This window comes from Bos taurus, chromosome 8 (assembly GCF_002263795.3).
Source record: "Bos taurus isolate L1 Dominette 01449 registration number 42190680 breed Hereford chromosome 8, ARS-UCD2.0, whole genome shotgun sequence".
Taxonomy (NCBI): domain Eukaryota; kingdom Metazoa; phylum Chordata; class Mammalia; order Artiodactyla; family Bovidae; genus Bos; species Bos taurus.
The window spans coordinates 30,654,420-30,681,053 of NC_037335.1; positions in this window are offsets into that span (position 1 = coordinate 30,654,420).

Below are 26,634 nucleotides of genomic sequence, written 5' to 3' on the forward strand. Positions count from 1 at the left end.
ACTTTCTGCCATAAGGGTGGTGTCATCTGCATATCTGAGGTTATTGATATTTCTTCCGGCAATCTTGATTCCAGCTTGTGCATCCTCCAGTCCAGCGTTTCTCATGATGTACTCTGCATATAAGTTAAATAAGCAGGGTGACAATATACAGCCTTGATGTACTCCTTTTCCTATTTGGAACCAGTCTGTTGTGCCATGTCCAGTTCTAACTGTTGCTTCCTGACCTGCATACAGGTTTCTTAAGAGGCAGGTCAGGTGGTCTGTTATTCTCATCTCTTTCAGAATTTTCCACAGTTTATTGCGATCCACACAGTCAAAGGCTTTGGCATAGTCAATAAAGCAGAAATAGAAGTTTTTCTGGAACTCTCTTGCTTTTTCCATGATCCAGCGGATGTTGGCAATTTGATCTCTGGTTCCTCTGCCTTTTCTAAAACCAGCTTGAACATCTGGAAGTTCATGGTTCACATATTGCTAAAGCCTGGCTTGGAGAATTTTGAGCATTACTTTACTAGCATGTGAGATGAGTGCAATTGTGTAGTAGTTTGAGCAATCTTTGGCATTGCCTTTCTTTGGGATTGGAATGAAAATTGACCTTTTCTAGTCCTGTGGCCACTGCTGAGCTTTCCAAATTTGCTGGCACATTGAGCACAGCACTTTCACAGCATCATCTTTCAGGATTTGAAATAGCTCAACTGGAATTCCATCACCTCCACTAGCTTTGTTTGTAGGGATGCTTCCTAAGGCCCACTTGACTTCACATTCCAGAATGTCTGGCTCTAGGTCAGTGATCACACCATCGTGATTATCTGGGTCGTGAAGATCTTTTTTTGTACAATTCTTCTGTATATTCTTGCCACCTCTTCTTGATATCTTCTGCTTCTGTTAGGTCCATACCATTTCATTTTATTCTTAGTTTGCTGATAAATTTGTCATGAACAGGTATTAAATTTTATCAGTGTTTTTTCTGCATCTATAGAAATAAAAATTTCTATGTATAAAATTTTTTCTCCTTTATTACTTTAATGTGACAAATTATATGATTGATTTTGAGTGTTAAATCAACCTTTAATATCTGTATTAAACCTCCTTGATTATGATGTACTATACTTTATATGTTATCTCTGTGGTCAGTTTTCAAACATTTTATTGAGGCATTTTTGCATATATCTTTGTAAAGAATCTTGATCTGTAATTTTCTTTTTTACTATTCCATGTCAGTCATCAGCATCAAGTTTTCATAAATGAATTAGGAAGTGTTCTTTCTTTTTCCTGAAGAAGTTTGAGTAAGACTGATATTATTTCCTCCTTAAATGTTTATGAGAATTCATTAAAAAAAATCTTGGCTTGAGGTTTCTTTGTGAGGAGATTTTTAATTATACATTTAATTTCTTTAACCAATATGGCACCCACCCAAGTTTTTTTCTTTTCACTTGCTAGTTTAGGAATTTGTGAATTTCAAATTATGTTTATTTTATTTAAATTGTTGAATTTATTGACATACATTTGTTTATAATACACCTATTATCACTTGTAATACCTACAGAATTTGTAGTGATATCTCCAATATGATTTCTGAGATTAATAATTTTATGTCTTCTTTATTTGTGCAGTAAAATATCTTTTTCTAAAGGTTTATTTTTGCATTATTTATATTGCTATGCTAAGTCACTTCAGTTGTGTCCAACTCTGTGTGACCCCATAGACAGCAGCCCACCAGGCTCTCCCGTCCCTGGGATTCTCCAGGCAAGAACACTGGAGTGGGTTGCCATTTCCTTCTCTAATGCATGAAAGTGAAAAGTGAAAAGTGAAAGTGAAGTTGCTCAGTCGTGTCCAACTCTCAGTGACCCCATGGACTGCAGCCTACCAGGCTCCTCCGTCCATGAGATTTTCCAAGAAAGAGTACTGGAGTGGGGTGCCATTGCCTTCTCTGTTATTTATATTAATTACTTTATATAACACTTTTCACCAAACATACATTTGACTTTGTTTATTTTCTCTCTTATAACTGTTGTTTAAGCTTAATTTTTTTCTGTTCTCATATTGGTTACTTCCTTTTAGTTTCTTTTGGGTTTAATCTGATGTTATTTCTCTCAATCAAGATAAGAATTTATATCATTGATCTTCTTTATTTTATTCAAATATTTATATTGAATTTTACATTTTGTAAACAGTCTTATTTACAATCTTCATATTTTGATTTTTCTATTTTTTTATTGTTCACATCAAAACATTTTCTACTTTCTATTTTTATTTCTTCTCTGATTAATGGATTATTTTTAGTGTGTTGTTTTAATTTAAAACATCTGTGGATGTTTTACATATCTCTTTTACAAATTATTTCTAATTTATTTCAATAGATATCACAGAACATATTCAAATATGTCAATATTTTTAAATTTGTCAGGACTCGCCTTAAATGTCATCCCATCGTGTAATGGCTTTCATTGTTTCTGTTGTGAATATGGACATTAATTTTTGTTGATTGAAAAGTAATATATCTTTTTTAATGCTTTTATATTTTTGTTGTTTTATTTGCTTTTTGGTAATTTGTCTATGATGTGTCTAAGTGTGATTCTCTTTCTAATTATGTTGCTTAGGTTTCCCTGACTTTTTTGAATTTGTGGGTTGATTTCTGTAATCAGTTTTAGGAAATTCTCCATCATTATTGTTTCAAATATTTCTTCCGCTCCATTTTCTGTGTTCTCCTTCTGGAATTCCAGTTCCATAAATTTTAAGTCATTTGTCCATATTCTATATGTCTTTAAAACTCTGATATAAATTTTAATATTGTTGTCTCTCAATTAGATATGTTATCTTTCCCTGGATTTAGATGATCTTGCAACAGCTTATGGGCCAGAAAATAAGAAAGTGTTCAAAAAATTTTCAAGCATGTTAAAATGTCACTATAGCCTCCAGTGGCTAAATATGAGACAATTCCTACAACAAAAGAATAATGATAGTGATGAATTATAACTCATAAAATACGTATCCATGAGTTCATACTGATATACATAAATCATTAAATCAAGAAATAAATGATGAAATGGATAACTGTTCCAGGCAGTAAAATTCCAGTTAATTAGTGCAGAGGAATGATTGCAATAGAAATAAAAATCCCAATTTGGCAAACAAAACAATAATAATTTTTGTAGATAAAAATCATCAATGGCTGATGAGACTTGTAGGTGAAAGTCTGATGAGAATCAGGATGTTTGCTTGGTCTCAAAGTATTCCCCACATGATACTTATTAATTACAAAGGGAAAATAAAAACTTTACAGTGGAGAAATCTGGCAGGCAGTCCTTTAATCAAGCAAAGTTTACATCAGCAGTAATAAGGCATATTGACATCATGTACATACTGGTATTATTCACAGCAAAGGGTGTAAAACAACCTCAGTGATATTACTGTCCAAAAAATATGACCTCAATCTAATCATGAGAAGATATTATACAAACACGAACTGGGGAACATTTTACAAAACAATCTAGCCAGTATACTTCAAAAGTATCAAGGTCATAAAAGGCAAAAATACTGAAAATGTACTCTTGATTAGAAGAAATTAAGGAGACGTGAAAAATAAATGCAATGTGGAGTCTTGGATTGGATCCCAAATAAAAAATTAGTGAAACAGTTAATGAAATTCAAATAAGGTCCAGGGTTAATAATATTACTTTAATGCTAATTTTTTGTTTCGAAAATTATACAGTGATTATATAAGATGAGATGGTAACATTGAAGAAAAGGAGTGAAGAAAAGAAAAAACTGATATACTATTTTTGCAAATTTTTGTGTATATAATACTGCAAAATAAAATAATTTAAGAATTAAGTACTCCAACTTTGAATATCTAAACCATGACAAAAACAATATTTGTTTCCATTGTAAATTGTTCTTGATTTCCAGTCAATGTGTACTGTTTTAGCATGCCTCAGGATTTTTTGATGTAGTATCAACATGCATGAAAATCATTAAGGCTCTTTGTTGTTTAGTCACTCAATCGTGTCCAACTCTTTGCAACCCTAAGGACTGCAGCATGCCAGGCTTCCCTGTCCTTCACCTTCTCCCGGAGCTTGCTCAAGCTCATGTCCATTGATTCAGTGATGCCATCCAACTATCTCTTCCTCTATCAACCCCTTCTGGTCCTGCCTTCAATTTTTCCCAGCATCAGGGTCTTTTCCAATGAGTTGGCTCTTCACATCAGGTGGCCAAAGTAGTCGCTCAGTCGTGTCTGACTCTTTGCGACCCCATGGACTGTAGCCTAACAGGCTTCTCCATCCACGGGATTTTCCAGGCAAGAGTACTGGAGTGGGTTGCCATTTCCTTCTCCATAGCAGGCTCTAGCAGATGCTGTTTTCTTCCAGTGTAAGTAATTCCTTTTCAGGTAAATGTAGCCCAGTGGATCTGTTAGCTTTCACCTGGAAGATCCCCTGGAAGAGGAAATGGCAACCCACTCCACTATTCTTGCCCAGAAAAATCTCATGGACAGGGGAGCCTGGTGGGTCCTAGTTCATGGGGTGGCAATGAGTCAAACACAACTGAGTGACTGAGCGCACACACACACACACACACACACACGCACACAGAAGTGGTCAATAAAACATTCAGATAGCAAATCTTTTAGGTTTATTGTGGGGAAGAAGCTACAGGTACTCAATTCTGCTGTTGTAGCCTGAACGTTTACCCTCTAAGCCATCAGGGTAGCCCAAAAGTAGCCATTGACAACGTATATGCAATGGCTGTGTGCGACTATGATCCAATAAAACCTTTTTTACAAAAACAGACATAGTTTGCAAATCTTGCTATAGAGGATTTAAAATAGTTTATGTATTCTAATTTTGCCCTTATTTCTAGTGCTTGGCCTTTTGGAACCCCAGTAAAAAGCTAGAGATGGTTGCAATGGTCATTGGGACTTGAATTTGAAGCTCTCTCCCTAGCTGCTCTCTTCAGTCCCTTTGCTATGCTATGCTAAGTCACTTCAGTCTTGTCCGACTCTGTGCAACCCCATAGACGGCAGCCCACCAGGCTCCCCGGTCCCTGGGATTCTCCAGGCAAGAACCTTGGAGTGGGTTGCCATTTCCTTCTCCAATGCATGGAAATGAAAAGTGAAAGTGAAGTCGCTCAGTCTTTTCTGACTCTTAGCAACCCCATGGACTTCAGCCTACCAGGCTCCTCCTTCCATGGAATTTTCCAGGCAAGAGTACTGGAGTGGGGTGCCATTGCCTTCTCCATTAGTCCCTTTAACCTCTCAGATAATGCTTTCCATTCAGTTCCTGCAATTGGCCCTAACACAGTTTTTGAGGGCATTTGTATGCAGATTTTTAAATCTCTCCCCTATGATTCTCTCCTTTCCATGGTTTTCTCCCCGTTTATTTCAAGACTCTATGGCAGCCCCAAATCCCTGATGTTTTCAGTGCAGTAAGATGCCTCCCCGACCCACAGAGAACTGGGAAGTACCCTCAAAAGGGAGCCCAGGTAAACATGGAGGTCACCTAGTTAACATCCCTTCTTTCAGAGCTATATTTCCTACAGTTTCTGCCGACTTGGGATGTTCTCTAATGTCTTCAAAGAATCAAGGGTTCTGTTTGTTGTGTTGTGGCGGGTTTTCTTTGTATTTGTTTTTTACTCAGTTCTTATAATTTTCATCTATAAACAGTGAGTCTAGTATAGGCTACTCCACCATGACTGGCTCTGAGATTCTTGCTTATTTTCTACAATGTTATTTTAAATTTTTTGCTTATATTTTTTGCCTCTCTTTTCCAGCATTTTATTGGATTGAGTTTTATCTTTTAATCTGCTTTGTTTTCCTTTTCTTTGCAGGTTGATCATCCTCTTTCTTTTTATTGCTACCATTTAGTTTTTCATCTTTAACTTTGCAAAGTATAACTTAATCAATATGTTTGCCTTCTGTATCAGTTGAAGTTCAAAAGGAAAGCAACAACTTTCAAGCTAAGTTAATGTGAAGAAGGCTGATTTATCAAGAGGCTATTTACAAAGATAAGAATGGTCCTGGGATTCTCCTTAGAGAGTAAAAGAATTTGGCTCAAGTAGTACTGGAAATATCACTATTTCTAGTCTCAAAACAAAGAGGGAAAATTGATAGGAAACTGGAAGCATCTCTTTCCTTGAATCCAGTAGTGATCTTATTGAAAGATACAGTCAGTCATAGGTGAAGTCTTAGGAAGAGAACAGGGAAATAAGTATACTTGACCTTCCTTTTTCTCTCCCTCTGATCTTCTGCCAGGACCACCAATTGGCTGAACCCAGCCAGAAGCCAGAGGAATTAGGATTATAATAATGTAACATAATATATTCAAGTCAGCCTTTGAGGGCCAACGATAGGTAGAGAAGTGTAAAGGCTATCAGGTGGAGCAAACAGAAGATACTATCAGCACAATGATGTCTTAAACACTTTGATGGTAATTACTTTTCACCTGACATTTAAATATTTTTCATTATGTTTAGTTTTATTTTCATTATTTTAGCTTTACTTTATCCCCAAATTATTATTATTTTATACAGTCACTGCTTATTTAGGTTTATCATAATGTTTATCATTTTTTGTTATTCTTTCTTGTATCACACACCATTTTGAGTTTACATTTACTCTTTCTGAATTAAATGGTATAGTAGTAGCTCTTTGAGCAAAGGTTTGAGTGTGTTCCTCTCTGTGTTTATGTGAAAATATCCTTATTTCACCCTCTCTCAAATGATGGTTTAGCTGGATATTCCAGGCTGACAATTACTTTCTCTTGGATCAAAAAAGAAAGGATTCTATTTACTTGACTTCTTTATTGTTGCTGAGAAATCTCTCTCAATAATTTACATTCCTTTGAAAATTAAATTTTGTTCTCACTGTATTTACAATTGTCTCTGTCATTAATGTTCAGAAATTTTGGTAAAATTGATGTGGATTTATTTTTACTTATTCTATGTAACTTATTGTACTTCTTTTTTCCTACTGTACTTCTTACACAGATTTTGTTCATTAATTTTTAAAAAATTCTGTCCTTATCACTATTGCTTTATTCATGGGCTCCGTTTCCCTCAGGGCCATTTCTTGCCTTTCTTGGTTTTATTCTGAAGCTTAGAATGGTTGATTCCTGCAACTTGATTTTCTTGATTCCTTAATTTATGTCTTTAATAATTTTAATATGATTATTTTGTCATCTTTAAAATCATGTTCTATTAACTGTAGTTCATAGTGATCTGAATTTCATTTCTTTGAACCTGTCAATTCATGTTCAAGTTGACTAGACCCTTGTGAGTCTGTAATTTAAGAGCGAAGCTTATACCTGTACAACCTGGGTAGAGAGAGTTATCCCATTAGAGTTTTGTGTTTCAAGATTTGAAGTATGAATAGATAAAACAAAATCTTTTGGAAGCTAATGATTCCTGAAGCAGAATGTTGAGTTCTTGGAGGCTTTATACTATTCCCTCTACTTTCATGTATATTTAAAAATTTAATGATATTAAGATAAGGTAATTTAGAATTACTTTAGAATTTAGAAGTTCACTTCTTCCTACTGTCATGGAAATTAATTTTGATCTAATAAGTAGTTTTTGCCTAATATATATCAATGAATCACATTCTTAGGCTAATAATGTGCATGTGTGTGATCAGGCATGTCCAACTCTGTGACCCCATGGAATGTAGCCTTCCAGGCTTCTCTATCCATGGACTTTTTCAGGCAAGAATACTGAAATGGGTTGCCATTCCCTTCTCCAGGGGATCTTGCCAACCCAGGGATTGAACCCATATCTCCTACATCTCCTGCATTGGCCTGTGGATTCTTTACCACTGAGGTACCTGGGAAGCCCAAGTTAATAGGCTAATATACTACACGGTAATAAGAAGAACTTTTTATGCCTTCCTTTACTTATATACTTATATACTTACTTTCAGCAAGTACTCATTAACTGCATCATGCTAAGTGGTAAAAACATCAGCACAGTTTTTTCTCTCATAAAAATTATCATCTAGGAAGACCCCATCTAGAGTATCACTGTTAAAGATTATATACCAGCATCAGAGGAAGAAAGCTGAAATGTAAGACAGCAAGTCAGGGAAGCTCAGTTATTAATTGAAAAGGATTGTTAGTTGAAAGACGATTACATTTTAAATATATGTGAGATACCATCACTAAGATGAGTTATGTAGAAGTATGAATGTCTTGCTGACATTACTCAGTGAAGTCAATTCAAGCAATGAAGTAGAATAATTCAATTTTCATAAAGAGAAAACCACGTTGTTGTCATTCCTGACTGCCTCAATGCCATAGGTGTTCTGTTAGGGCCTTTCCATCGTCACGTCCAGCCCTCAAAAGACACTGCTGGGTGTTTTTCAAATGAGAAGACTATAACAAAGAAGTAACTGCCCAAGTTTATGGAGCTATTAAGTATATGAGCTAGGATGGGAATTCAGTTCCATGAGCCTCCAAATTGTGTTCTTTCCACTACATCACATTGCCTCCCAAGTAGACTAGTACCTTCTCCATGGAAATAAGGTATCCTTCACTGCCCAGGTATTTTAATATCATGTTCAAAACCTGCTTGATGTAAGTACTAGGAAGCATTTGATTCATTACAATCACGTCTCTTTTCTCCAAATATTTTTCTTTTATTATTTTTTTTATTATTTGCCTTGATGCCACGTGAAGAAACTTTGGGAAGTGGCATTCAGGAGTGTCAACCTCAGACCTAAATGTTAGGTTATAAATTTTATAATGAAAATATTTGTAAGGAGTGTGCCACATCACCAAGAGTAACCGTCCAGTTCTTGTTCTGGTTTTGGAATCTTGGGCTCTGAAGGCAGAGGAAGAAAGTAGAACAAACTTCCCAACATTTGATGACAGCATAACATGGCTTAGAAGCTTTTGCCCATTTTACTTTCCATGGACTTACTTTCTTGACCAGATTGTAGTTGGTAACAACATCGTGATACTCAACACCAGTCTCTCAGAACCTACATCTATAAAGTACAACTTTATTCTTGTCGGATGACCACTTTTGACCTTGTCTTGCTTTAATCCTACACTGACCACATTTGAGACTAAGGAATAGTCCATTAGTGTTTCCCCACCGAAAGAAAGAAAAATAATCACATATTTGAATGAAAAAATCAACCTCTAACATTTTAAATCTTTCTCCAAGCAACAGGAGATTTCTGGAAAAGAAATAATCCATCAGATATTTTTTCCAGAAACTCTCACTTCATTATCCCTGTAAAAGAGTTTAAATTGCTGAATTACCTCCTTCTGTAGTGTGTCTGTTTAATTCTGTCAGTAATGTTATATAGAAATGCTCAGTGTCCAAAGCTTGGAATTTATTAAAAAGTAGTTGAAAACAATGCAAATCGTAGCCAATTACCAAAAATAGAGAAGTAAAAAAAAATTCTTGTTCTGACCTAGCTCAACCCTATAATTTAAACCATTTCTAAAAATCTCAAAAAGTTACAGTTTCAATGAGAGCTTATTCTGATGCAGTTTCCCTCAGTTTTTCTTAACTGACACATGGAATTTTGCAGAATAATATTTCTTTAGGCTGTCAGACACATAAAGCATGACTCTATTTGCATAACTTTTTACTATTTTAATTAGGAAAAAATGAAGATTTTCAATTATTTATATACACATATATATTCTTCATTGGGGTTGCTTTAAAGTCATTGTCTAAGACGTATACCAATATGCATAAAAGATATTTGTATCTTAGGTGATGATTTTCAAACAGCTTCAACAATGGAATTACATTTTAACATTCCCAGATTTTATGCGTTTCCAGAAAGTTTTATATAAGCTTCCTGGATAATGTGGCCTATAGCTAAATAACCTTCATAAAAAAAATTGCAGTAAAGTTAGTTTAGATTTGAGAATGTGCACATTTCATGATTTTTCTTTACCTTTTCACTTTTCAAGAAAATTCTCTTAGTTTTGGTGCTTCATTGAGACCATTTTAAAAATAGTCTATTAAGCTGATTAAGATGATTCATTGCTGCAGGTGTTACCTTATACAGTGAACTGTTAATAACATAATCATTCACACTTGCAACATGATTCAGCATCTGGTTCAATACTTCTCCTTCTAGAGGGCCTAACAGGTGCTAGAGAATCACTCAGGGGGAAATAAGCAATATTACTAATGCTATGCACCACAATTGTCATTGAATGTTTATTATTTCCATCTCAACTTCACTTTCTTTAACTTCAGAGACCATTGTGCAATGTCAGTGGTGAAGCTGCTGATAAAATATTGCAAGTTCATGACCTCCCTTCAGATCACATGGTGTTATTTTGAGAATTAATTAGCAAAGTCATAGAACAGTCAGGAAGATGGGGAGTGGGCATGGATTTGAAACACACTTCAGAGAGAGACTCAAAGCAGCAGTTTACAACAGGAAGCAAAGAAGATTGTGTGTCTAATTAGAACTTCAGGGGTAATTTCAAAAGGCCTGGTGTAATTACCTGAGTAGGAAGGTAGCCAGATGGAGGGTAACACCTCTAGTAAGGAGAAAAAGTTTTATTTAGATTCACAAACTCATTCAACAATAATTTCTAAGAGCCCATGAAGGAAAATAAGATTTCTACCTTTCAAAATGTTGTTAAGTATATTTTAAGTTTCCAAGAATCATGATTTTTACTGGAACTTTACATCATTAAACAACAAATAACCTGTTAATTTAGTATTAAATTTAGTCCCATTTTGAATTAAAAGTACAAACTCTGAAATCTGTATTCTAAAGGGTTCTTGCATTAAAACTTAATGAATAATATCTATAGTCATCACAAGGATCATGCTTTAATCAGTGCCTGTGTTAAAAATGATTTTCAGATTCAATTTTTTTTCTAAACTAAAAATTTAGATTGTATGAAACTGTAGTATAAACTATCTGGCAGATTTAATTTAAAATTTACCAATATGCTAATTTCCATTAATTCATGATGAAAGTAAAATAAGCTTGTAGAGAAAATTAATATGGTATTAGTGATTCATTTCAAGTTTGAAGAGCAGTATGGTCAAGGTATGGAGGAGGCAATGGCACCCCACTCCAGTACTCTTGCCTGGAAAATCCCATGGAAAGAGGAGCCTGGACATCTGCAGTCTATGAGGTCGCTGAGGGTCGAACACAACTGAGCGACTTCACTTTCACTTTTCACTTTCATGCATTGGAGAAGGAAATGGCAACCCACTCCAGTGTTATTGCCTGGAGAATCCCAGGGGCGGCAGAGCCTGGTGGGCTGCCGTCTATGGGGTCGCACAGAGTCGGACACGACTGACGTGACTTAGCAGCATGGTCAAGGTAATATACACGCCCTTTTTTTTCCCTGATGGACACATGTGTACCATCTTCCATGTTTGTCCTTCTAGACAAAAAGAGCTTGTTTTGAAATTTAATAGAGCAATACTGACAAGCAATAAAATGTTATGTCTCTTTATATATAAAGCATATTTAAATTATTCTAGGCAATTTGTTTCATATGCTAAGACTATAGACAGAAAATAATTAATATTTTAATATGCTGTATGATGTAGCTGCCTGTGACTTTTATTTTCAAGGTGGGAATGATCATCCAGCCCTCTGCTTTTACACTTGAGTTTCCTAACATGGGTTGGCCAACTGTGGTGTGAGTTTTACTACTTTGTCTTGTCAGTGATTTAACATGACCACCAGGTCAAGGCCATGGGGCCACAGCATTCTCTTTGGAAAAGATAATATTTACTAGTTTGTGCTTATTGTGTGATGCAACTTTACTACAGGAATTACTATTGTCCCCCAGTCCCTGGGAAATCTCCCTAATCAGCAATGTTAAATGTAGTTGCCCTGGAGAGTGAAGAACAAGGACCAGGAGACCTGTAGCCAAAAGTCTCATCCTGCTGACCAGAAGCAGATGTTTGGGCCTTGCAGCAAGGTCTAGTGTCACATTGGAAATTTAGAGAATGTTAGGGAAACAAGATCGACTAGAATAATGTGTGTGAAAGGTGACCAGGAAGGCTGCTAATCAGGAAGGTTTAGAAATAGCATAAACTTTTAAAAGAGTGTCAAAATAGGCTAGATTCTGGCATGTGCTAAAAGCATTGGAAAATTAGGGGAAGAAAAGGTTGAAGAAGACTTTTAACCCAACAAAGCTATCTTCAGAGTTGAAACAAGCTTTGTAGGATAAAGTTATTTTATTATTAATCATAGGAGTATAGTATGATTGCTTTTCTTAAAGATACAGAAATTGAGGCCCAGGAAGCAAAGATATCACCAACAATACAGGATCATTTGTGGAAGAATCCAGGCCATACCTCAGTTGTTCTTTTCTTTTTTCTTTTTTATTATAGTTGATGTACAATATATTGTATGTTACAAGTGTGCAGCACAGTGATCCACAGCTTTTTAAGGTTGCTCTCCATTTATAGTTATAAAATGCTGGCTGTGTTCCCTGTGTTGTACCCTCGTAACTTGTTTTATGCATAATAGTGTGTACCTCTTAGCTCCTACCCCTTTATCGTCCCTTCCCACTTCACTCCCAGCACTGATAACCACAGTTTGTCCTTCATATCTATAAGTTTGCTTCTTTTTTGTTATATTCACTAGTTTGTTGTATGGGAAAACATAAGCAGAACACTGACATAAGTTATAGCAATATTTTTTGGATCTGTCTCCTAAAGCAAAGGAAATAAAAGCAAACAAATGATACCTAAGTGAACTTAAAAGCTTTTGCAAAGCAAAGGAAACCATGGACAACACAAAAAGACAACCCACTGAATGGGAGAAGATATTTCAAATAATATGCCTGATAATGGGTTAATATCCAAAATATACAAACAGCTCATACAAGTCAACATCAAAAAGCAAACAACCTTATTTTAAAAATGAGTGTAAGACCAGAATAGACATTTTCCCAAAGAAGACATACAGATGGCTAACAGGCATATAGAAAGTTTCTCAACATAGCTAAGCATCAGACAAATGCAAATCAAAACTACAACAAGGTATCATCCCATACCTGTCAGAAGGACTATCATCAGAAAGACTACAAATAACAAATGTTAGTGAGGATATGGAGAAAATACTGGAGTGGGTTGCCATTTGCTTCTGCAGGGGATCGTCCCAACCCAGGGATCAAAGCCAGGTCTCCTGCTTTGCAGGCAGATTCTTTACCAACTGAGATACAAGGGAAGCCCAGGGAGAAAATAGTATACTCATATGCTGTTCGTGTGAAGGTAAAATGGTGCAGCCACTGTGGACAACAGTATGGAAGTTTCTCAAAAAACTAAAAATGGAACTACAATATGATCCAGCAATTCCTGAGTACATATCAAAAAAAATCAAAAACACTAATTCAAGAAATACATTCTCCCCTATGTTCATTGCAGCATTATTTATAGTAGCCAAATTTGGGAGCAACCCAAGTGTTCATCAGCAGATGAATGGACAAAGAAGATGTGGTATGTGTATATGTATGTATATGTATATACATATATACATATATTTAAATGCACATACACACAATGGAATGCTATTCATCCATAAAAAGAATGAAATGTTGCCATTTGCAACAACATGGATAGAATTGGAGGGTATCACACTAAGTAAAATATGTCAAAGACAAATCTATATATAATTTATATGTAGAATATAAAAAACAATCAATAGACTAGTGAAGACAGCCCCAGTTCTTCTGAATGTGAGTCCCGTGTCTTCCTCACTGATGAAATGATGAACATCTCACAGTTGACCTCAACATATAAGGGGCTGTTCTTAGGGCTGGAAAACAACTAAACACGTATTGGATAAGGGAGCAGCATGTTTAAAAGTAGCTATTTCAGCAGACTTACTGTTCTCTTCCATACTCAGCTTAATATCAGGTAAATAGTCCTTGACTCTACTTCTGCTATTAGACTTTGGCTAGACAACCTCAGGGAAACTGTCATCACTTATGGGTTGCTTTTAAAACAAAGACAGGCTACAAACCACATTCAAAAGAGAGATCAGAATTAAGATTTGAAACTATGTCATCTGTACAAGTTTTAAAGCGTGAGTTAACTATTAAGGCCTTTGCAGTATGGAATATCTGTAGATAAATAATTCTTTCCTTCAGGGGATGAATCGGTGTAAGCCTGATGATGAGCGAAACTGGCAGCCTGCCCTGGATATGCCACACAGTGGAGAACTGAATGATGGGGACCATGGTGCACTAGAAAATTTGGGTCTGTTCTAAGGAAAGGCAAGCACCACTCACCTCTAGATAATCATTGCCGCGTAGGAATGTTGACCCAGTGGTACCAGGACTTCTGATATTTTTCAAGCAAAACTGAAATTTGAATATTTATGCCAAATCATCCAATTCTTATGCATTTGCTCAGTTAATAAAGCACATTGCAAATAGCAACAGCAAAAAACACTGTGTGAAATCAATAAACGGTCTCCAAACTTGATCAAGCCCACAAGCCAACAATTTTTAACCTTTTTTTTCTTAGTATATATATTTTATTAAGTACAGTTGATTTACAATGTTTCAGGTGCACAACAAAGTGATTTGGTTATACATATACATATATATTATTTTTGAGATTATTGCACGTTATAGGTTATTACAAGGTATTGACTATAGCTCCCTGTGATATACAATGAATCTTTGTTACTTGTTGCATATCTACTTTTTTAAAATTAGAGCTCTAGCATTCTGTTTATACTAAGTCAAACAAGTGGAATCAAAATGTCACAAATATTTTACTTACATAAAAATATGTAAGTTTTCTAAAATACATATATTATAAACACTGTTTATATATACATGTACAAAAGCTTTTCTACTACTCTTGATAAATGCTTGAGAAAGAACATCAAAAAAGAGATGAATGGAAAAACATAAACTAAATGAAATGGAATCATTGAATATGATAATTTGCTACCTTTAAAGTAAAGGACTGAGGGATATTTATTCTGAACAAGAGAAAATTCTAATGACAACCTCTATTTTTAAAAGGCGACATTAGATGAATCAGTTATTCTTTCTAGGTGCAGAGTGAAGATTAACATTTAAGGAAGATATCTAAGCCAGAAACTTCTAGAGATATCTGAAGATGGTAAAATTACCAAGAGCACTGAAATTACCAAGAGCACTATATTGACCAGATCCCCACCAAGCACACTGGCCACCAAAGATCTGTGCTAGAACTGGCTGCTTGTCCAGCCTCCTGATGTCAGCTATAACATTAGTAAGTAATAACACCCCTGAATCAGGCAGATGTAAAAGTGGTGAATAGAAAACATATTAGTATTCATATTTATGTTCAGCATGAGATCAATTTACAGATTAGATGCTAAGTAGGAAATGAGTCTTCTCATTAAATGGTATATAAGTGCTCTTCCTTTCAGCATTTCCTGTGACTAAAATCTCTGATCTCACAGGAGAAAATACGTAGTCCAGGAAGAAGGCAGAACTAGAAAATGAATTTAAGAAAAGGTATAGCTGTATATTCACACAGATGTGTTTATTAGCAAATTCAACAGATACACGGCTTTTGTCAAAACATGGTAAAGGTAGGGACATTTATTTGTTCGTTAATTTTTTAAATATTTGTTTAGCTGCTACGATGTGCCAGACACTCTGTGCATGTTAGAGCTACCATAGTGGATAAAGCAGATATAGTTCCTGCCCTCGTGGAGCTTTTATTCTTGCTGAGAGGGAGGAGAGAACCATACACAATTAGAAAAATAAATAATATGAAGTCAAGTAATAATAATTGTTAAGGGAAAATAATGTAAAGAAAGAGTAATGCAAGAAGTATGCACTTACAGTGGTGGTATTTGATCAGACATCTAAACAACATAAGAGAGTCAATGAATGAATAAATGGAGAGTTTCTGGGAAGAGAAAACAGTGATACAAAGATATATTCTAGGAACAGCAAGGAGATTGGGGTAGTGAGCAAAGGAGAGAGTATACTAACTCTTGAAAACTGATAGTTGATAAGATTGTATTTTTAACAAATATATTTTAAAAACTCAAAAGTTAATAATAAAATTCTCAAAGCAGTACTTGAAACCCCAGATTAAAGCAGATTATGGAGGAAAAATTTTCACGGAGCAAAGCTAAGAAATGCCAGAATTAGAACTAGTTATTCATTATTACTTGCAGATTATTAATGGTTCCTTCATATACCAAGATTGTAAATTGATATATATATATGCATGTATGATAAAAATGTATAGAATTGTAATACAGAGTATAATAATTCTTGACCAATTCTTATCTTTACAAAATCAGGTAAAGAATTCCTTTAGATACTTTTATTTGGAGATTCCTAAACTACCACAGCCATTGTTCCATTGCCTACTTTCATATGCAGTTGGAGTGTAGATTGATATAAATATTCTTGCAAGCTATTAGACCTTAGTGTATAAAAAGCCTTGAAAAAAATTATGCCATTAGACACAATAATTCCACTTCTAGGAATCCATCCTAAGGAAATAAACAAATACAGACAAAGATTTATGAGTAGGATATTCACAATGGCTCTATTTATAATAGTAAAAAATTAGAAACAGCCTAAATAACCAACAACAGAAATTACCGTGCTTCCATATGATGATATATTTTTCACCCATTGTAAACTCTGATGTTAAAGATTTTTAATAAGAAGGGAGAATTCTAATGAGTGAAAATAAAGTGAGAAAGCAATTGAAAAGTTATATATACAAGATATATAAAAGATGTATCCTGTTCATACATACCACGGAGAAAAGACTGAAGGAATTTACATCAAATAGCTTAGAAGTGAAGTGATGGATAATTTTTATTTCCTTTGTTTTACTTGTTTTTCAAATTTCCCACAGTGAGAACCTATCATTTCTATATATGGAAAAAAATGTTTTAAAAATTATGTGGAGATATGGCTGTCCTTGGAAGCTCCCCTTGGATGGGGGCGGAAATTGACTATTTCTTTTAAGTCTTCAAGTTTTCTATAGGAGACATCCTGGCACATTTGTCTTGCTGATGCCTGGGTCTAGAAGTTGTACTTGTCTTGAGGCTATGAATTTAGATTTTAAAAAATGTTTATATTCAAGCCAGAGTTTTCCAGAGTTTGTCCCATTGTGTTTCTAGGAGATGCTCTTTGAAACAAATATTTCCTTGGGAAAATAAATTTGGGAAATGCTAAGTAGTTTGTTATCTTCTTGAAAGCCAGAATGCACATTAAGACGTTAGAGTTTCCAAGATGAACTATAACATACATAATATAATATACAACTGACTAAACTTGTTTACTCAACATCTACCAAACTTAATGAGAAAAAGATTTGTTGTTTGCTTTTCCTTACATACTTTTTAAAAACATTTTTCAGAACTAGAGTTCCATGGAAAACTCTCTATGAAGTGCAGAATTTCATAATTTTGAGACAGACATATGGGTAAAGTACTATTTTAGAAAATGGAGTACTTGGGGGAAATGTTTGCAGAATTATTAAGATGAAAGTCTGTCAGGTAGATAGTAAAACAATACAAATATGACTTAATTCAGTGATTCCATTGTGCTTCTATTAATGTTAGAAACCCAGTTCTCATAGGAATCAAACCTTGTTGCTTGTGTTCTCATCGGCCTGACATACACTCAAAATGATTCCGTTTACTTCAATACATTTGACTGCACTGTCTTAGAGAAAGGAAACACAATTTAGTTATAGACCTCCTTTCTCTGTGTACCTAAATATAGTGACTAGGCAGCATAGCAATAATGTAACAGTTGTTGATTGAATGAGTAGATTTCAAAATATACTATTCTTATCCATCACCTTGAATACAACAAGAAGAACACAAACCTTCTTTAAATTTTGTTATCCTTTTGGGCTTCCCTGGTGGCTCAGACAGTAAAGTATCTGCCTGTGATGCAGGAGACCCAGGTTCCATCCCTAGGTTGAATGATTCCTGGCAGAAGGGAATGGCTACCAACTCCAGTACTCTTGCCTGGAGAATCCCATGGATAGAGGAGTCTGGAGGGCTACAGTCCACAGGGTCACACAGAGTTGTACAAGACTGAGTGGCTAACATTTTCACTTTCATTCTTATTCATACCTGGAATACACCAAGAACACAAAACTTGTTTCATTTTTATTATGATTTTATCACTGGAAAAGAACTTAAAGTGGTTTTCTGCTACAACTCTTTTTGCCTTCTCTAAGCAGAGTGTTATTAATGTCATTTTCATGGGAAAACCAAGGAGATTAAATGATGTGATCAAGGTCATACATCTATGCTTAGTCTTCATCGAAGATTTCCTGGCTCTTTTCTTCTGAAAAGGAAGAAATAGAGGTGACTATCTGAGGTGAAATGACTGGAAGGATAGCCAGCCACCAGCCCCTGGAAAACATCTCATTTTCAGTAACGTTGACAGTTACCAATCAGCTACTGAAGATGCAGAGTTCAAACCCAATTCTCCAACATTCACCTCTGCTCTGTATCCTTGGAATTGATAGTTCAAAGTGTTCAGGTTTTTAAGTCAATACTTATTCTGTCCTAAATAAAGCAGACTGGTTCCAAACAGGAAAAGGAGTACCTCAAGGCTGTATATTGTCACCCTGCTTATTTAACTTATATGCAGAGTACATCATGAGAAACGCTGGACTGGAGGATGCACAAGCTGGAATCAAGATTGCCGGGAGAAATATCAATAATCTCAGATATGCAGATGACACCACCCTTATGGCAGAAAGTGAAGAGGAACTAAAAAGCCTCTTGATGAAAGTAAAAGAGACTGAAAAAGTTGGCTTAAAGGTCAACATTCAGAAAACTAAGATCATGGAATCGGGTCCCATCACTTCATGGGAAATAGATGGGGAAACAGTGGAAACAGTGTCAGACTTTATTTTGGGGGGCTCCAAAATGACTGCAGATGGTGATTGTAGCCATGAAATTAAAAGACACTTACTCCTTGGAAGAAAAGTTATGACCAACCTAGATAGCATATTCAAAAGCAGAGATATTACTTTGTCAACAAAGGTTCATCTAGTCAAGGCTATGGTTTTTCCAGTGGTCATGTATGGATATGAGTGTTGGTGAAGAAAGCTGAGTGCCGAAGAATTGATGCTTTTGAACTGTGGTGTTGGAGAAGACTCTAGACAGTCCCTTGGACTGCAAGGAGATCCAACCAGTCCATCCTAAAGAAGATCAGTCCTGGGTGTTCATTGGAAGGTCTGAGGCTGAAGCTGAAACTCCAGTACTTTGGCCACCTATTGCGAAGAATTGACTCATTGGAAAAGACTCTGATGCTGGGAGGGATTGGGGGCAGGAGGAGAAGGGGACGACAGAGGATGAGATGGCTGGATGACATCACCAACTCGATAGACATGAGTCTGAGTGAACTCCGGGAGTTGTTAATAGACAGGGAGGCCTGGCGTGCTGCAATTCACGGGGTCACAAAGAGTTGGACATGATTGAGTGACTGAACTGAACTGAACTGAAAGAAAGCAAAAAACAAACAAACAAAAAAAGTGAAATCTGAGGGTGAAGTTAAGTAGGGCCAGGATCTCCCCTCCCCATTTAGAAGTTACAACTCTTCTGCCTTCTTGGGTCAGTCACATTGGAGCAGAAAACACAGCTCTCAATTCCCCAGACCCTCCTTTTTTGGCAATTTACAGCTTCTAGCCAGAAATCTGTCTCCTTCTTTATTCACCAGGATACCTCAATGATTTCTTGAATAGTATTTATCTAAAACTAATAGCCTGCCAATTATTGCTTCAGCAAAAATGGGTTTTGTCAGGATCAACAAAGAATTGCAATTCAGGGTCTACAACCATGGCCAATCTTGGGCAAATTTCCCCAACAGCAAGCAGAGGAGAACACTTTTAAAGAGGGAAAAAGGAAGTTGAGAGGGCTCTCTCCTAAACAAAGAGTCCATTGGAGGAATTGAGACTTAGAAGAATTGTGGCGTTTCATTGGCTGAGTTGTGACAGTTTCTCATTGGCTGAGTACTTGCCAAGCAAGAAGAGAAAGTCTTTTTTTTTTTCCCTTTTGGGCTCAAATGACTAGTAAGGCATTACAGCTCCCCCTTCTGGCCTCCCAACTCTATTTTAATTGAGGTTTGTTTCTTTATTTTTACAACAGGTCTCAGTTCATTTCAGTCGCTCAGTCGTGTCCGACTCTTTGCGACCCCATGAACCACAGCACACCAGGCCTCCCTGTCCATCACCAACTCCCAGAGTTCACTTAAACTCATGTCCATCTAGTCAATGATGCCATCCAGCCATCTCATCCTCTGTCATCCCCTTCTCCTCCCCTCAATCTTTCTCAGCATCAGGGTCTTTTCCAATGAGTCAGCTCTTTGTATCAGGTGGCCGAAGTACTGGAACTTCAGCTTCAGCATCAGTCCTTCCAGTAAATATTCAGGGTTGATTTCCTTTAGGATTGACTGGTTTGACCTTCTTGCTGTCCAAGGGACTCTCAAGAGTCTTTTCCAGCACCACAGTCATTATAGCTGTATTCAATAGAATGCTTGTTTTCAGTTACCCAGAGAAACACTTGTTCACAATTTTGTGTAACCCTACCTTATGAGTTAGATCTTCTAGATGACAAAAACAAAGCTTAAAGGAGTAATAAATATCTAGCCCTACCTAAGTCACACAACTAGTGAAATGCCAGTGCAGAGATTGAAGACCACCCAACTCTCCCTCCTAAGACCACACACTTAGGATCTGTATTACTCACTCCTAGGACTTCAGAATTGAACCCTCTCCTCAAAAGATCAGATAATGATATGTTCTATATCAATGAAATTGTTTTTTTCTTAAATTAATGTCATCAATAAAGCCAGATATTAGAGTTCTAGTACATATGTAGGCCTGCTGATTTTTCTCCTCTGGCCAAGATTGAGTCTCTAATCTTGTCAGCTGGCCACCATTAAGCTCAGTCGGTAAAGAACCTACCTGCAGTGCAAGAGACATGGGTTCTATCCCTGGGTTGGGAAGATCCCCTGGAGAAGGAAATGGTAACCCATTCCAGTATCCTTGCCTGGAAAATCTCATGGACAGAGGAGCCTGGTGGGCTGCAGTCAATGGGGTCGCAGATAGTCAGGCCCGACTAAGCGACTAACACTAACACTTAGTAAGAGATTAGATAGCAAAGCAATGTAGATGGCTTTGTGAAATCCATCAAAACTACATAGAAAAAGCTTTGTAAGGTGAAAGTACTGCTGTTGTTGGTTAATGCCATAATCTTTGCCTGAGAAGGCCAGGGTTATATAAAACCTTGAAGTTAAATCTATCACTGAGGAGCTCAATGAGCCAAGCACAAAGCTCTCTTTGTTTATGACATGGCCTTAGTGAAACAGTTTGTTTCTTGTGGTTATCTGTCCAGTTTTGGAAAACTCCAGTTATTACATTTTCCCAAATATGGTTTTAGGCACCAAGCATGCTATAAGGAGATTCTTATTTGCCCACAGAAAAAAAATGGGATAATTTCTTAAAATTTTCACTAACAAATACATAAGAAATGGGCTTTTATGACCCCTTTTGTTCCATGAATATTAAATCAGTGTTGAGAAAAGAGATATATTAGTTTTAGCATAAAATTAAAGAGTTTAAAAAGTCCATATGAAGAATTTTGGAGTCATACAAGGCAAAAAGTAGAAATTTCCTCTTTTTACTCACATAGAGATAAAATGTGAATTGGTAATTGTCTGAAAACTATACTTGTTTTCAAAATGAAAAAAAGGCTTACCAAAACTGATATTACATGGAATGTCATTGACACTAAGCATAAAGTACATAACGTGTGTACTCAGTGCTCAGTCATGCCCAACTCTTTGTTACCCTATGGACTGCAGCTTGCCAGCCTCTTCTGTCCATGGAATATTCCAGGCAAGAACACTGGAGTGGGTTGCCATTTCCTACTCCAGAAAGTACATAATATTTCTTCTTAAACTTTTTAAAACTATATATTTGATTGTAAAAATCTGCATAAACATAATGGAATCAAAGTAGTTTGACATCGTAAACACTTTGTAGCACTTAACTTGAAAATACTTTAGCTTAAAGTACTAGTTTGCAAAGAACTTAGTTGAAATAATGGTGTACCTTGAAGAAAATCATGGAAATAGTTTCAGGACCAGCCTCTTTCCTTTTCAAAATTAGTGAGTGATATTGATTTCTACTCAGTCACTGGCCACGCACAGTCTCTAATGACGTCTTTGCAGATGCTGTTATCTAGTGGTCCAACAAGCCGTGGCTTTCGTATACTTTACCCAAATTGCTGCTCCATTTGAGCATCGCTTTTTTAATTAAAAGGTTTCAGTGAAAATGAAGAATGGATTTTTGTGTGTACATGCAGTGTTGAAAATAAAAAGGAAAGGATTAATCACAGAAAATCCCAAACACAATTCATCAGACGACAGAATTTTTGCCAAATTCTCATGCCAAGTGCATGAGAACCCAGTGCTTTTCTTTGCTAAATCTAAATCAAAGTTGGTCAGAGGCTATTGTTTCAGACATCATACTTCTCATCCCCACCTTAACTTATTTTTTTTTCCCTTTGAAACAACATTCCTCCATATCCACTTTTGGGATAAGGGGTAGGGTAAAGAATTTAATGTTGTTTTTAACTGAACTATCTTGTTAACCTTAGGGGACATCCCTGGAGCTGAAACTCATTCAAGTAATAATAGCTCAGCAACTCATTCCCTGAAGACAGGCTCTGCAGAGTCAGTCTGGAAAAGCTCTTTAAAAACACAGTCTGCCTGGCCCTTTTCTTTTGGTTTCTGTGGAATTTTTCTTAGCAACAATTTTTAGCTGAGGGGGTTATGGACTATTGTAAATGAAGGAGAACTGGGAGGAGAGGGTGGTGGGGAGGGCTCCTTGCTGCGTTCATTAAACAAAGCCTGCTTGTGTAAGCCATGTCCCCTGGCTTGATGCAAAGGGGAACACAGTTCTGGAGTTGACAGGGACTGAGATCTTAAAATACATTGAAAAGTAACGCCCCTTTGTGGAGGATACTCACCTTGCCAGAAGTGAGTCAGAAAGAGAAAAATAAATACCTTTTTCTAATGCATATATAGTCATTTATTTTTAAATTTTGTGTACTGAGCTGCCTTCCAAGTGACACCATTCTCACAGAAGGCAGGGCAGCCTGTGACTACCAGTCTCCAAGGGTTCTAGTAAGTTGCCTGGACAGTATTTCAAACGTATGCTGGTTCAGAGCCTGAGCACATCAAGCCCAGAATCTGATGCCACTTTTGTCTTACGAGGGAGATAGAATTGTTCTTGCCTTTTGATAGCGCGCAAGCTTAAAAGTAGAAAACACGAAAGCCAACTTCCAGCCCTGTGTGTGCAAACAGCAGAGAGAGTGTAATCCAGACTGGATCCAAAAAGACTTGTCAAATGAAAGAGAAATGCACAAACATGTCTGTGCTTTGTCCTCTGAATTTTAAAAGCATCTAATGTTACAGAGCTCATGTGAACCTTATTTAAAGCACAGCCAACCACAAAGGATTCCCTTTATGGTTTTAGTGGCTGTCCTCTTTCCTCGCTGTTCACGACTATGATTATTTTGTAAGCCCTTTTGTAGCTTGGTTTATTTGACTTAACCTTTTAAATGTAGCTTTGTTTCTGACAGCACAGGAAGTATAATGCTGAAGGAAAACTCTGCATGAGGGGTTGACGCAGGAGGCAGACACGTGATTTGAAATAAGAAGTCTTGGGAAGACAGTCAACTTACTTGGTAGTTTCTCAGTTTTTCCAATGTAGCTATATCTATAAAGCCAAATGCCAAGTTTTGATTCCTAGGTTTTATGAGGTTGCAGAGGTACAAAACTAATCCTTGGCTTGCTCTTTTTTTTTTTTTTTAAATGATGAAAAGTGCATGCATGAAAAACAAGGTGCAGCATCCGTTTTTGATTTAAAAAAATAAAAATTTAAAACCTCTCCCTCTGGGCATGGTACTGAGCCAGGTGAGGGAATGGAATGGAAAGGGTGTGGTCAGCGAGAAAGTAATAAGATGAAATACCCTTCTGCTTCAAGTAACTTTATATTTCAGAGTGCCCCCCCAACCGCTGCCACCATTCCAAATAAGGAAGTTACACTGTGCTATCATTTTACTCCAAATGTTTTATTTTCTTTAAAAATTCATTTATTTTGAAATTTTACTAACTCCTGAGGACACTAGATTTGATCTCTATTTTCTCCGAGCATCTCTGATTTCTGTCTGATCCCACAGGGATAAATATTTGACATGTTGCCATTCCCAGGGGTGGCAGACCAATATACTAAACACAGAGTCATTTCACTTCACCGAGAGATGAAGTCAGGCTCCAGGGGATAAACAGCCCTCCATAAATAACCTCTCAGAAATAGCTTAAGGAACATGTCCTGCAAAGAAGTCCTGGCTCAGTACATTCTATTTTGTTTATTTCGCATAAAACTTTTCTTTGTCTAGATCTGCACAAGCATAAAAGCACTTTCAGAAAAATGTGCAGTTAGAGCAAAACAAAACCAAATGAAAAAGGAAAAAAAAAAATCCCACCTGAGTGGAAATTGACTATCCCTTTTGAAACACCAGGAGAAAACCAGCTTACCTGATGTTCTAACGACTAAAGAGGAGTGAGAAAACAAAAAGGACATAGAATATTCTGACAACCCTAATATTCATAGCCTCTGCCTGATGTCTAGGTGCTGTTGTTGTTTACTCGCTAAGTCATGTCGACTCTTTGTGACCCCATGAACTGCAGCACACCAGGCTTCTCTGTCCTGCACCATCTCCTGGAATTTGCTCAAATTCATGTTCATTGAGTCGGTGATTCACTCCAACCATCTCATCCTCTGTCATCCCCTTCTCCTCCTGCCTTCAATTGTTCATAGCATCGGGGTCTTTTCCAATGATTTGGCTCTTCACGTTAGGTGGCCAAAGTATTGGAGCTTCAGCTTCAGCATCAGTCCTTCCAATGAGTATTCATGGTTGGTTTCCTTTAGGATTGACTGGTTTGATCTCCTTGCTTTCCAAGGGACTCTCAAGAGTCTTCTCCAGCACCACAGTTCAAAAGCATCAATTCTTTGGCACTCAGCCTTCTTTATGGTCCAGCTCTCACATCCCTATGTGACTATTGGAAAAACTATGCTTTGACTATATGGATCTTTGTTGGCAAAGTGATGTCTCTGCTTTTTAATACTGCTGCCTACGTTTGTCATAGCTTTTCTTCCAAGGAGCAAGCGTCATTTCATTTCATGGCTACAGTTACCATCTGCAGTGATTTTGGAGCCCAAGAAAATAAAGTCTGTCACTGTTTCCACTTTTCCCCATCTATTTGCCATGGAGTGATGGGACCAGATGCCATGATTTTAGTTTTTTTGAATATTCAGTTTTAAGCCAGTTTTCTCACTCTCCTCTTTCACCTTCATCAAGAGGCTCTTTAGTTCCTCTTCACCTTCTGCCATAGGGTGGTGTCATCTGCATATCTGAAGTTATTGGTATTTCTCCTGGCAATCTTGATTCCAGCTTGTGAGTCATCCAGCCAGTCATTTTTCATGATGTACTATGCATATAAGTTAAATAAGCAGGGTAACAATATATATCCTTGATATACTCCTTTCTCAATTTTGAACCATTCTGTTGTTCCATGTCCGGTTCTAAATGTTGCTTCTTGGTACTGTAGGCTACAGATAAAACCACTTTCAGTATCTGACTCCTAGAGACACATGTAACTGATGTCAGTAATGACATGTGTTCCAAGGTCAACATTTGACCAAGACAAAACTGACCATCATCTACTGTGAGATAGCTTGACGTTCTTTTCGATAATCTGTAGGAAATTTACTAATTTAAATTATTCTTTGGAGGCTTCAATCTGCATTTTAGTGAGATAGATAAAAACAAAGGTCAGTGGTGGGAAAGTGTCAGATGACTCTATAATATGTATTGTATCCAGTTGGAGCACTGACATTTAGCTCCATTTCACTTTTAGCACCTAAAGAAGTAAACCAATTTGTATATTTGGATAACTTATGTATATATACTTAGCCACATGCCAAGGATTTATAAAAAGAGCATGAACTCTAAAGACCCCCTCAAGGGGTAAATTAATAAATGAAATTTTTATGTTAACAATTACTTTCTAGCTTTTCAGTAGGCAAGTACTTAAGAGTCTCGTGAATTTTAGTAATTTTCCTTCTCATTTGTTTAGTTTCTGTCTCTTTCATTTTTATTATCACCTCCCTAGGTCAACTTCTTACCATTTCAGAAATGTATCATTAAAATAGCCTCTGAACTGGCTTGAGTGTCTTCAAGCTCTCCCCAGAACTTCTGAATTAATTATCTTAAAACCAAGCATTATATCATGATTTCACTCTGCTCAAAATTTGTTTTGGCATCACACTTACTAAAGGAGAAAATTCAAATTCTAACTTTGTTCTGCCATTCTAATTTCATGTCTACTTACTCCTCTCACCAAACTTGATATGAGCTTTCCTTTGAATCTTTCATGTTCATTGCCTTTGCTTTTATTTACATGATGTCCCAGCTCAGGATGTCCTTTCTTCAACTTGATGTCTCAAGTTCTAATTTAAGGACAACCTTCTTCCACAACGATCTCTACTTTTTCTGATGTGCTGTGAAATAATAACCACTTACTTTGGATTATTGGTTTATTTTGCTTATGGACCTCATAA